This window comes from Manis pentadactyla, chromosome 18 (assembly GCF_030020395.1).
Source record: "Manis pentadactyla isolate mManPen7 chromosome 18, mManPen7.hap1, whole genome shotgun sequence".
NCBI lineage: Eukaryota > Metazoa > Chordata > Mammalia > Pholidota > Manidae > Manis > Manis pentadactyla.
The window spans coordinates 30185093-30199258 of NC_080036.1; positions in this window are offsets into that span (position 1 = coordinate 30185093).

Genomic DNA, 14166 nt, shown 5'->3' on the forward strand with positions numbered 1-14166 from the left:
TCAGTGATGTAGATCAAGAACACTAAAACTGCAAACACCTGACACCCAGCGATTCTGATTTTCATCATCAGTTCTAAGTAAGTAGTTATAGAAGTGCTCAAATAGATGTCTATAAATATCTCATAGTTTGTCATGTGAAAATATCAGCAGAACATAAATGTCCAGTGGCAGGTTTAAAAAATCAATGTGTACTCATATAATAAAACTGAATAGAAATGTACCAAATAACATAAACAGTTGCTCACCTAGAACATAGGCTGCAAAACAGTATTATGATTCCATCTTGTTAGAAATGATTACGTATGACTAAACCAACAGACCATAGTGGCTGGCCGCTGGGTTTGGGCTGTAACATCATCTCTTCCCTGGACCTCCAGCCTGCCGGCCTGCCCTGCAGACTTTAGACATGTGAACTGATTCCTTAAAATCTACCTATCTATGTACATATCTCATTGTTTCTGTTTTTCTGAAGAGTTTTTGTAAAAATGGCAAGCACTTTCACGTAAAGAACTGAGACAATACATGAAATAAAAACGTCAGAGACACCTGTTGATGCTTTGGTGAGCGTCCCTCAGACATCTCTGTACAGGCACATTCCCATTCACACACACTGACGACGTTCAGAAGGCATCATGGTGTATTGTTGTTCTGTAACTTGTCTGCTGCATTGAACAACAAAGCGTGAGCCCCTCACCATGACTCTCTTAGTTTGTATTAAATGTTTCCCGCATACCATTATTTACTTGAGCTCCATTTCAAAGGACATACAGATTTCTTTCTAATTTTTAACTATTAAAAATAATTCTGTGAGGACCAGCTCTCACATAGGCCTCGGCATTGGTGCATCTGTCTGCGTGCAGTGGGGTTGATGGTGACATCATAGGGACATACAATTTTTATTTTGAGGCTAAATTTTCCGGAAGAAACGTGATGATTTACACGGGTGCAAACAGCACAGGTGAACTCCTGGGTGCCGACACACTTTCTAACCCTGGACACTGGGGCTCTGGTGGACCAAGGAGATCCCATCAATCCTCTGGGCAGGGGCTTCCCTCGTGCCCCCTGCCTGCCACCCTCTACTGTCCATTCTTGCCCTCTGCTGCAGCCTCGCAGTGTCCTTCCTGCCCAAACATGTTTAGCCATTCTCCTTCGCCTGCCATCGCCCTGTTGCAGCTCCTCCAAACCCTCTCCCCCTGTCCAGGGCCCCAGGTGGAGGAAGGCCAGGGACATAGCCTCAGCACCAGACCCCCAGCACTCGGCTGGTTCTCCTGGTGCCCCTGCAAACCGTCTCCTCATCTCCTAACACACGCATCCTGGGTTACAGCCTTGTTCCGAGAACGCCGCCTTGGGGGAGCACCCTGCCTCGGGGTCTCTGCAGCAGCTCCTCCGGGCACCGGGGGCCCTGTCCACGTGCAGGGACTCATCTCCATGATCCCTCGCTCACTGGCAACCCGCCGGGCACGTGGCCACTTCCCTTTGGTGGCGGAGGTCGGGGCTGGGGTCGGGGAGGGCACAGTCAGCGGCGGTCTCGGGCCGGGGAGCCCTGTCCTGACATTCTTCCCTTTGCCACCGCCACGTAAAGGACCCCCTGGAATCTCTGGGCCCCGGTCCACGCCGAGATCTGGGTGGGACTCCGTCTGTGGTGTGCCCTGGGTCTCTAGGACCCCCTGGTCCACAGCACTGGGTGCAGGATGCAGCCCTATGGGGTGGGGGGTCGCCAAGGATGCCACGGGTCTGCACCTCGAGGTTTCCGGGCACCACAGTGAGGAGAGCTGCTGAAGTCTGGGGCGGAAGCGCCCGCCGATGTCTCCGCCCGTATTTAAGGGGCAAGAAGACAAAACAAATAATTAGCAAATGAAGCAACGCACACTGTACCCTCACCAAAGGTGGCAAGCCGCGGCAGAAGGCCGTCAGCACTCAGGAGGAGGCCGGCACTCGGGGGCCCCGGGGCTCGGGGCTGCTGCCGGAGGCCCTGCCCAGCTCTGGCCTCGCAGGGCTGGAATGGCGTGGGCTCCCTCCTAGTGGGGCTGCAGGCTGGCACAGAGTGCTGGCATTCCTTGCAGGGCTGCGGGCTCCCCCTTCTTACCCTGTTGCCCTCTGCAGGGACGGATTCGGGGCGGGGCGGCGCGGTTCTAAAGGAGTTTTGCAAGTTCAAGCCCACCTCTGGCTGCAGAGCCTCCCTTGACTGCGTAAACGCTGCCCCCCAATGGGCATTTGTAGTAATACACCACAAACTCTCAAACCTCCGCACTTGGTGTTTGGAACGGATCTTGAAATCCTGTCCCTCACTTTCATCTCAGATGGAGGAAATTCAGAACCAGATAAGAAAAAGTAACCATCCCAAGGTCACACAGTAAGTGGCAAACTTAAGACTAAACTAGAAACCTTAGGTGCTGCCCCGGAATTTGTAATATCTCTGATCACAATGAACGAAAATCTTTTGAGCAAACAACACATTTCCTAGAAGAAAAAAAAAAAATGTAGGAAAAGCCTCTGTCCTTAGTTTCGCTGTGTCTCAAAACAAACCTTTGGGATTTTTTGTTTCTTTGATTTTGCATGTAAATACTTTAAGTACAAATTCTATTAGTTACTGATTCCATTGTGAAATAGCTTTGTTCTTTATATATGTGGTTCATTTTTTACGGTGATTATTTATCACTTTGACAAAATCCATAAGCAATTTCCAAAAAATAAATCATAACAAGAAGAAGAAACCTATATCATCGAAAACACCAAGTTTGTGAAAAATGGCTATTCTTTGGTGTCTAAAATTTAGGGATTTTGTTCTTGTCATCTGAAGCAAAAACAAATCAGTCAATACTAAGTGCACGTACATCTTTTCTTTCACCTTTTTTCTTTACTTCCTATTCTATTTAAAGAAAAATAAACTTAGATAAAGTTTTGTTTTTCAACATTTTCAATTTCCAAAACAATTCTATTAAAATTGTCAAAATTGTATTTAAATTATAGATTTATTTGGAATGGATCAAAACCTTTATATTATCTTTTTAGGCAAAATTTCAATTTATTCTGATCTTTTACATTCTTTAGTAAATGTTTCTTATATATATATATATCCCACATTTGTCCATCCATGTAACTGCAAGATTCTTTTATGCTTCTACTGTGAATGAAGTCATTCTTCCATTATACTTCCATCAGACATCAAAAGCAGCTTGACCTTTGCTCTGATAAGAGCCTATGTGACCAGGGTGAAGGCACCTGCTCCCGTGACCGGAGAATGCTTGGGAGATGTCGTTCACTCGACGATGTTTCTTCTGCCGTGTTAGGCACGTTTTCAAATGAGTGGTCACCACTGCGAGGCCCTGCGCTCATGGGGCTCACATACATTCAGGGGTCAACAGTGAAGGACGGTGCTGACAAGAATCGAGGGAAGTCTGTGGACCACACGGGGAGAAGGGGCTCTGCTGTAGACGGGTGGTCAAGGAAAGCCTTTCTGAGCACATAGCCTGAAGGATGACGGAGACGAGTCACGCGGACGTGGGTGAGGAGGAGGAGTGGGGCGAAGTGCCAGCCCTGAATGGGCCTCCAGCACGTGGTGAGGCAGGAAGAAGGCACATGGACCTACGGCAAAATGAGCCGGGGCGGGCAGCCCCGAGGGGCGTATTATTTTGGCCGCAATAAGCGATGATGGATACTGTCCTGGTGGACCACAGTGTCTCAGGCTCGGGCCACTCACATTTTGAGCCAGGCCAGTGAGTGTGCACCTTGGGATGTTGCACGATATGGCTGGGCTCCGCCTGCTGGATCCCAGGAGCGTGCCCCTAGTGGGGACAACCCCAGATCACCTCTCAATCGTTCCAAATATCCCCTGGGGACCCAGTCACCCCTAGTGGAGAATCTTTGTGCTGAACTATCTTATTTTTTTACCATCATTGTTCTATGATATAGCCTATTCCAGATCCTAAATACATCCTGCTCTTTAACTATACAGCCTGTAGATTTGTCCACACCAGTCGCTGATTCCAGCCGGCAGGGGACAGCGGCCTCTGCATGCATTCCCTCTGGCCAAGGGCTGACTTTACTTTTCCCACTTTACTTCCTGCAATTGGGGGTCAATTGCAACACATGCGTGTGCTGCCCTGTGAGCTTTGGCTGGCAACCGTCCACTTTACCTGAAGTATAAGCCTGACCCACACAAACCAGCTGCTGACGTGGCCTGAGTCAGAAACCAGATCAGAAGGCAGCTGGGTTTCTCTCTCTTGGCTGCCCTGCAAGAAACCTTGGGTCAGATACTCCACAACTGTGCAGCCACAGGAAGGAGAGCAGAGGACGCCGGCTGGGTGACCTGCGCCCCTCCCTGGCTGGTCTTCTTGTGGCACTTTTCAGTAGGTACATGGTGAGTGTGGTGGTTCATTTTATGTGTCAAGCCGGCTCTGTTGCCAGGGGCCCCACACTCGGTCAAACATCATTGTCACTGTGTCTGTGAGGGTGTTTCTTTCCTGGGTCTCCAGCTTGCCGATCTCTGTGGTCTCTTTTTTAGATATATAGTATATATATATATATATATAAAATATATAATAAACCTCTATATATAACATATACAATATATAACATAATAAGTAAATATATTTTCACAATATATTTACATCTTGTATATTTTATTTTGATATACATAGATATTATATATTACAATATCTATGTAATACTTTTTTATGTATGATAGAGATTTATTATAAGAAGCTGGCTGCTGGTCTATTTCTCTGGAGAACCTAGGCTAATACAGGTGGCATTACAACTGAGGCTTTCAAACCCCTGAAGGGGAGTCACGTAGGGGACAGAATACATCAGATATGTGGCAGAATGAAATATGTATTTTTGCAATGTTTATAGCTGTGTTCCCACCCTGCCAATATTTACTTTTTCTTATATTTACAGCTTTATGTTTCCACCCAACCCTTTCTATGCAAGAGCTGGATTATTCGCTGCTCATTATGTCTGAACAGGAATATGAAGCAGAAAGAAAAGGCAGTAACTGCTATCTGGCTTTGATATCAAAAACACAGGTCTTAAGAAAAAGGGGAAAAAGTGAACGATTAGACAAAGACTTTAGCAAAAAACAGGAACATACATGGAAAAAGGCTCCCACCGGGAAAAGGCTCCCACCTGGGCCCCACCCTCTGTGCATGTGCACAAACATGCACACCCACTCACACATGCACACTTACACACACACACACACACCCTGGGCTTGATGGATGAAGGAGGCAGGGAGGAAGTGATGGGAGAGAGAAGTCAGGGCCTGGGACAAGGGGACACACTAACAGCAGCAGGTCCCTTTACAGATTGGTGGCCCCAGCCTTACGCAAGGAGCCCAGCCCTGTGTGAGCCCAGCGAAGGCCAGCTGTGTTCAGGCATCCCTCTGACAGCACCCAACACTCTGTCCACTGGTCATCAAGCAAGAAAGAGGTCTTTTTGCACCTGACCCCTTAAAATCCCTGGCGACATCCCAGGACACATATAGCCCACCGAAGCCCATCACGCTGGTCACTGAGTTCAGGGAGACCGTGGAAGGGAGAGCAGAGCTCGGTCACACGAGCTCAGCCCAGGGCATGAAACGGGAGTGGACACCCCTCGGGGTCAGAGATGGCGCTCAGCCTGCCGTCTGCCTGCTGTGAAACTTCTGCCTCCCATCAGCACCAGGCCTCTCGCTGAGACCGGAAGAGGCCCCACTGGTCCCCCTGATGGCCCATGGCCTCCGTCTGCCCTGCCTGGGTTCCTCCAACCCGAGGTCCCAGGGGGTGCAGGGCAGGGTGGTGGGGGTGCAGGGCAGGGCGGCTGGCGTGCCCTGAAATCTGGCTGTGCATGTGTGTATCCTATAGAACTTCCCTAGTTTCTGGCATACAGACCTCATTTCCCCTTTTTAAGTACTTGACTGATATTTCTGTCCTATTTTCATATTTGTTTGGTCATTTTGATGGAAATTTGACATGGGAGCTTACTCACTTTCAAGAGAGCTTCTCTTGACATTCCGCTGGGCAGTATCTTTCCCCAGTGGTTTGTAAGAGTTTTTGAAGCCTCTAAAGTTAGGGTGGTGGTGTGAACCATACCCATTGCTGCTTGATGTGAGGGGAATGTGTGAGAAGAGCACGTTTATGCATCTATGGCCTCAGATTGCCATGTTTTCACCAGATTTGATAGATATCTTTTAAATTCCGGCTCCCAGTTGACAGAGTGTACAGAACTTCTGGGGCTGTTCACTGTTTAAGGCATGGTTCATAGGTACTCTCTGGAGAACTTTGATATTGATAAAAAATTTTAAAAAAAAGAAAAGAGCGAAGGAAGGAAAGAAGGGTGGATGGAAGGGCGGATGGGCAGGCGGGTGGAAGGGAGACCTTCTCTGGTTTAATGTCATGCATGAAACCGCCTTCTTTATTTTCTCCAGTGCTGAGCAGACAGCAAACTAGAATCTTTCCCCCTTCGAACCTCTTTCAATTCTCCAGTTTTCTTTATTGGCCTCTTACATAAAGAGAGTAGAGAGTTAAGAATGCACTTTAGGGCCGTTCACTCTGCCAAATTTGCTTGCAAACTCTGCCCCCGCAGGAGGATGAAACGGAGCGCCGCTGACGGGGCCGGTTCCCTGACCGCAGGACCGCTGAGGCGGCTGCTCTCTGACTTGGCAACCCCGGAAGCGGTTCCCTCTGTGATTGGATACGGACTTTTGCCAACTGGCTCTTTTTTCCCACTTCAACATATTTCCATGCGATATACAAATGCCAGCGTCCAAATCATCCGGAATTATTCACATCCTACAATAAAGTCCCTGTCCTTTTCCCGTGAGATTGTAAAGCTGAGAGTAAAGTTAAGGAAAAAAGGAAAAAAATTCCCCACAAAGTCAGAAGGACTGTTTTCCGTCGCCTCTAACGGCTGTGTGTCACAAGCAGTGGTTTCGTGGCGCGTGTGTCCTGGTGCACTGCCCGGGCCTCCTTCTGGGGAGCCTCGCCGCTGACCCTGGGCAGGACGCCGCTTTCAGGGCTGCCTGAAGGCCCGCAGGGCCGCCGGGCTGGGCTGCTGAGGCTGCTGTTCCCCGCTGCAGCCCAACAGGAACAGGCGGGGAGGGGACGGAGGGGCTCCACGTGGGAGAGGCTTGGGGATCTGGGGACCCAACCAGGCTTGACGGCCCCGAAGGGGTGGGGGACAGGGGCCCCGGGCAGGATGCGGGCGGGCTGCAGGCTCGCCACCGAGTGTTTCAGAATCTGGAGCAACTCAAGCCCCAAACCCGGAGAAGGTCGGGAGCAGGAGCAAGAGGCCGGAGGTGGTGACACCCTCACTGGGCTCAGCTTGCTGCGCCCCAGAAGCCCCACTCCATCCGGGATCAGCTCAGCCACAGGGCTGGCTGAGCAGGAAAAACAAGTGCTGATGCTGATGCTTTCCCATGATCTCGTCTTCCCTTCTTTCCTGAAATCCCAAAGCTTCCAAAATTACTCCTCGGGGCTCATTGTAGGGGCAGGGCTGCCCTCAGCCAGGCACACTGTTAATCGCTTTATATTCCCGATCTCATTTGATCCGCAAAGCCCCCCAGGTAGGAACTATTATTTGCGCCTCTTCACAAATCAGGAAAGGAGGCGACGGCAGATCAGTGGCTCTCTCAAGGCCACACCCCCAGCGATGGCTCAGCGGCCCCACTTACCCCTCGTCCTTTACCTTTCTTAATGTTGCACCAACACGTTTCTTGGAAAACACCTTAATTTATTTCATCTCATGTTAACCTTTGAAGCCTACAGGGTTCCATAATCCTTTTCATATCTCATTTTTACTATCATTTAAAATTTGTGTTGTGGGACCCCTGGAAGGTTAGCTTGACCATCACCTCCATTTTGTGTCCCCCATCTTGAATAAATATGTGCCTCCATTTTGTGTCCTCCATTTTGAATAACTGTGTCCCCTACATGACACCTGCCTCCATTTTGTGTCCGCCATTTTGAATACCTGTGTCCCCTACATGACCCCGCCTCCATTATGTATCTGCCATCTTGAATAGCTGTGTCCCCTACATGAACCCTGCCTCCATTTGGTGTCTGCCATCTTGAATAGCTGTGTCCCCCACGTGACCCTGCCTCCATTTTGTGTCCGCCATCTTGAATAGCTATGTCCCCTACATGACCCCACCTCCATTTTGTATCTGGCATCTTGAATAGCTGTGTCCCCTGCATGACCCCTGCCTCCATTTTGTGTCTGTTATCTTGAATAGCTATGTCCCCTACATGACCCCGCCTCCATTTTGTATCTGCCATCTTGAATAGCTGTGTCCCCTACATGACCCCTGCCTCCATTTTGTCTGCAATCTTGAATAGCTGTGTCCCCCACGTGACCCTGCCTCCATTTTGTGTCCGCCATCTTGAATAGCTGTGTCCTCTACATGAACCCTGCCTCCATTTGGTGTCTGCCATCTTGAGTATCTGTGTCCCCTACATGAGCCCTGCCTCCATTTTGTGTCCGCCATCTTCAATATCTGTGTCCCCTACATGAACCCTGCCTCCATTTCATATCTGCCATCTGTAATAGCTGCGTCCCCTCCATTACCCCGCCTCCATTTTGGGTCCGCCATCTTGAATAGCTGTGTCCCCTACATGACCCCTGCCTCCATTTTGGGTCCGCCATCTTGAATAGCTGTGTCCCTTACATCATCCCTGTCTCCATTTAGGGTCTGCCATCTTGAATAGCTGTGTACCCTACATGAACCCTGCCTCAATTTGGTGTCCACCATCTTCAATATCTGTGTCCCCTACATGAACCCTGCCTCCATTTTGTGTCCGCCATCTTGAGTAGCTGTGTCCCCTACATGACCCCGCCTCCATTTTGTATCTGCCATCTGTAATACCTGTGTCCCCTACATGACCCCTGCCTCCATTTTGTGTCCCCATCTTGAGTATCTGTGTCCCCTACATGAACCCTGCCTCCATTTTGAGTCTGCCATCTTCAATATCTGTGTCCCCTACATGAACCCTGCCTCCATTTTGTATCCGCCATCTTGAATAGCTGTGTCCCCTACGTGACCCTGCCTCCATTTTGTGTCCGCCATCTTGAATAGCTGTGTCCCCTACATGAACCCTGCCTCCATTTGGTGTCTGCCATCTTGAGTATCTGTGTCCCCTACATGACCCCTGCCTCCATTTTGGGTCCGCCATCTTGAATAGCTGTGTCCCTTACATCATCCCTGTCTCCATTTAGGGTCCGCCATCTTGAATAGCTGTGTACCCTACATGAACCCTGCCTCAATTTGGTGTCCACCATCTTCAATATCTGTGTCCCCTACATGAACCCTGCCTCCATTTTGTGTCCGCCATCTTGAGTAGCTGTGTCCCCTACATGACCCCTGCCTCCATTTTGTGTCTGCAATCTTGAATAGCTGTGTCCCCTACGTGACCCTGCCTCCATTTTGTGTCCGCCATCTTGAATAGCTGTGTCCCCTACATGAACCCTGCCTCCATTTGGTGTCTGCCATCTTGAGTATCTGTGTCCCCTACATGACACCTGCCTCCATTTTGTGTCCGCCATTTTGAATACCTGTGTCCCCTACATGACCCCGCCTCCATTATGTATCTGCCATCTTGAATAGCTGTGTCCCCTACATGAACCCTGCCTCCATTTGGTGTCTGCCATCTTGAATAGCTGTGTCCCCCACGTGACCCTGCCTCCATTTTGTGTCCGCCATCTTGAATAGCTATGTCCCCTACATGACCCCACCTCCATTTTGTATCTGGCATCTTGAATAGCTGTGTCCCCTGCATGACCCCTGCCTCCATTTTGTGTCTGTTATCTTGAATAGCTATGTCCCCTACATGACCCCGCCTCCATTTTGTATCTGCCATCTTGAATAGCTGTGTCCCCTACATGACCCCTGCCTCCATTTTGTCTGCAATCTTGAATAGCTGTGTCCCCCACGTGACCCTGCCTCCATTTTGTGTCCGCCATCTTGAATAGCTGTGTCCTCTACATGAACCCTGCCTCCATTTGGTGTCTGCCATCTTGAGTATCTGTGTCCCCTACATGAGCCCTGCCTCCATTTTGTGTCCGCCATCTTCAATATCTGTGTCCCCTACATGAACCCTGCCTCCATTTCATATCTGCCATCTGTAATAGCTGCGTCCCCTCCATTACCCCGCCTCCATTTTGGGTCCGCCATCTTGAATAGCTGTGTCCCCTACATGACCCCTGCCTCCATTTTGGGTCCGCCATCTTGAATAGCTGTGTCCCTTACATCATCCCTGTCTCCATTTAGGGTCTGCCATCTTGAATAGCTGTGTACCCTACATGAACCCTGCCTCAATTTGGTGTCCACCATCTTCAATATCTGTGTCCCCTACATGAACCCTGCCTCCATTTTGTGTCCGCCATCTTGAGTAGCTGTGTCCCCTACATGACCCCGCCTCCATTTTGTATCTGCCATCTGTAATACCTGTGTCCCCTACATGACCCCTGCCTCCATTTTGTGTCCCCATCTTGAGTATCTGTGTCCCCTACATGAACCCTGCCTCCATTTTGAGTCTGCCATCTTCAATATCTGTGTCCCCTACATGAACCCTGCCTCCATTTTGTATCCGCCATCTTGAATAGCTGTGTCCCCTACGTGACCCTGCCTCCATTTTGTGTCCGCCATCTTGAATAGCTGTGTCCCCTACATGAACCCTGCCTCCATTTGGTGTCTGCCATCTTGAGTATCTGTGTCCCCTACATGACCCCTGCCTCCATTTTGGGTCCGCCATCTTGAATAGCTGTGTCCCTTACATCATCCCTGTCTCCATTTAGGGTCCGCCATCTTGAATAGCTGTGTACCCTACATGAACCCTGCCTCAATTTGGTGTCCACCATCTTCAATATCTGTGTCCCCTACATGAACCCTGCCTCCATTTTGTGTCCGCCATCTTGAGTAGCTGTGTCCCCTACATGACCCCTGCCTCCATTTTGTGTCTGCAATCTTGAATAGCTGTGTCCCCTACGTGACCCTGCCTCCATTTTGTGTCCGCCATCTTGAATAGCTGTGTCCCCTACATGAACCCTGCCTCCATTTGGTGTCTGCCATCTTGAGTATCTGTGTCCCCTACATGACCCCTGCCTCCATTTTGGGTCTGCCATCTTGAATAGCTGTGTCCCTTACATCATCCCTGTCTCCATTTAGGGTCCGCCATGTTGAATAGCTGTGTACCCTACATGAACCCTGCCTCAATTTGGTGTCCACCATCTTCAATATCTGTGTCCCCTACATGAACCCTGCCTCCATTTTGTGTCTGCCATCTTGAGTAGCTGTGTCCCCTACATGACCCCACCTCCATTTTGTATCTGCCATCTGTAATACCTGTGTCCCCCACGTGACCCCGCCTCCATTTTGTATCCGCCATCTTCAATAGCTGTGTCCCCTACATGACCCCTGCCTCCATTTTGTGTCTGCAATCTTGAATAGCTGTGTCCCCTACGTGACCCTGCCTCCATTTTGTGTCCGCCATCTTGAATAGCTGTGTCCCCTACATGAACCCTGCCTCCATTTGGTGTCTGCCATCTTGAGTATCTGTGTCCCCTACATGACCCCTGCCTCCATTTTGGGTCCGCCATCTTGAATAGCTGTGTCCCTTACATCATCCCTGTCTCCATTTAGGGTCCGCCATCTTGAATAGCTGTGTACCCTACATGAACCCTGCCTCAATTTGGTGTCCACCATCTTCAATATCTGTGTCCCCTACATGAACCCTGCCTCCATTTTGTGTCCGCCATCTTGAGTAGCTGTGTCCCCTACATGACCCCACCTCCATTTTGTATCTGCCATCTGTAATACCTGTGTCCCCCACGTGACCCCGCCTCCATTTTGTATCCGCCATCTTCAATAGCTGTGTCCCCTACATGACCCCTGCCTCCATTTTGTGTCTGCAATCTTGAATAGCTGTGTCCCCCACGTGACCCTGCCTCCATTTTGTGTCCGCCATCTTGAATAGCTGTGTCCCCTACATGAACCCTGCCTCCATTTGGTGTCTGCCATCTTGAGTATCTGTGTCCCCTACATGAGCCCTGCCTCCATTTTGTGTCCGCCATCTTCAATATCTGTGTCCCCTACATGACCCCTGCCTCCATTTTGGGTCCGCCATCTTGAATAGCTGTGTCCCTTACATCATCCCTGTCTCCATTTAGGGTCCGCCATCTTGAATAGCTGTGTACCCTACATGACACCTGCCTCCATTTTGTGTCCGCCATTTTCAATACCTGTGTCCCCTACATGACCCCGCCTCCATTATGTATCTGCCATCTTGAGTATCTGTGTCCCCTACATGAGCCCTGCCTCCATTTTGTGTCCGCCATCTTCAATATCTGTGTCCCCTACATGAACCCTGCCTCCATTTTGTATCTGCCATCTGTAATAGCTGGGTCCCCTCCATTACCCCGCCTCCATTTTGTGTCCGCCATCTTGAATAGCTATGTCCCCTACATGACCCCGCCTCCATTTTGTATCTGCCATCTTGAATAGCTGTGTCCCCTACAGGAACCCTGCCTCCATTTTGTGTCTGCCATCTTGAATAGCTGTGTCCCCTACATGAACCCTGCCTCCATTTTGTGTCCGCCATCTTCAATATCTGTGTCCCCTACATGAACCCTGCCTCCATTTTGTGTCTGCCATCTGTAATAGCTGTGTCCCCTACATGACCTCTGCCTCCATTTTGGGTCCGCCATCTTGAATAGCTGTGTCCCTTACATCATCCCTTTCTCCATTTAGGGTCCGCCATCTTGAATAGCTGTGTCCCCTACATGAACCCTGCCTCCATTTTGTATCTGCCATCTGTAATAGCTGTGTCCCCTCCATGACCCCGCCTCCATTTTGTATCTGCCATCTGTAATAGCTGGGTCCCCTACTTCATCCCTGTCTCCATTTTGTTTCCGCCATCTTGAATAGCTGTGTCCCCTACATGACCCCTCCTCCATTTTTTATCTGATATCTTGTATACCTGTGACCCCTACATGAAACCTGCCTCCAATTTGTGTCCGCCATCTTGAATAGCTGTGTCCCCTACATGAACCCTGCCTCCATTTGGTGTCTGCCATCTTCAATATCTGTGTCCCCTACATGAACCCTGCCTCCATTTTGTGTCCGCCATCTTGAGTAGCTGTGTCCCCTACATGACCCCTCCACCATTTTGTATCTGCCATCTGTAATAGCTGTGTTCCCTACATGACCCCTGTCTCCATTTTGTGTCCCCATCTTGAGTATCTGTGTCCCCTACATGACCCCTGCCTCCATTTTGTGTCCGCCATCTTGAGTAGCTGTGTCCCCTACATGACCCCTCCACCATTTTGTATCTGTCATCTGTAATAGCTGTGTTCCCTACATGACCCCTGTCTCCATTTTGTGTCCCCATCTTGAGTATCTGTGTCCCCTACATGACCCCTGCCTCCATTTTGTATCTGCCATCTTGAATAGCTGTGTCCCCTACATGACCCCTGCCTCCATTTTGTGTCCCCATCTTGAATATCTGTGTCCCCTAGATGAACCCTGCCTCCATTTTGTGTCCGCCGTCTCGAATAGCTGTGTCCCCTACATGACCGCGCCTCCATTTTGTGTCTGTTATCTTGAATAGCTGTGTCCCCTACATGAACCCTGCCTCCAATTTTTGTCCGCTATCTTGAATAGCTGTGTTCCCTACATCATCCCTGTCTCCATTTGGTGTCTGCCATCTTGAATAGCTGTGTCCCCCACGTGACCCTGCCTCCATTTTGTGTCCGCCATCTTGAATAGCTGTGTCCCCTACTTGACCCCTGCCTCCATTTTGTGTCTTCCATTTTGAATAACTATGTCCCTCCATTTTGTTTTGTGTCCCCCATTTTGAGTTTCCGACTCAAGCCACACCCATTCCTGCGGAAACCTTGCCCAGCAACCCTCCTCAGCCAATCAGCTAAGGTCACAGTAAACCACCCCCCTAGGAAAGCCCCTACCTGTTTTTTGCTACAGTATAAAAGCAAAAAGGGAACTTTGTTCAGGCTCTCAGACTGAGTCCTATGTTCTGACGGCCGCTGAGACCCTAGTTCGAACTAGCAATAAAGACCTGTTTTGCTCTTGCATCTCGCGACTGAGCCAGGTGACTGCGGCTCCACATGGGGGACTCAAGGAAACGGGGCACAGCAGTGTCTATCTTCCCCTTAAATATTTTATATCTCGTATTATTT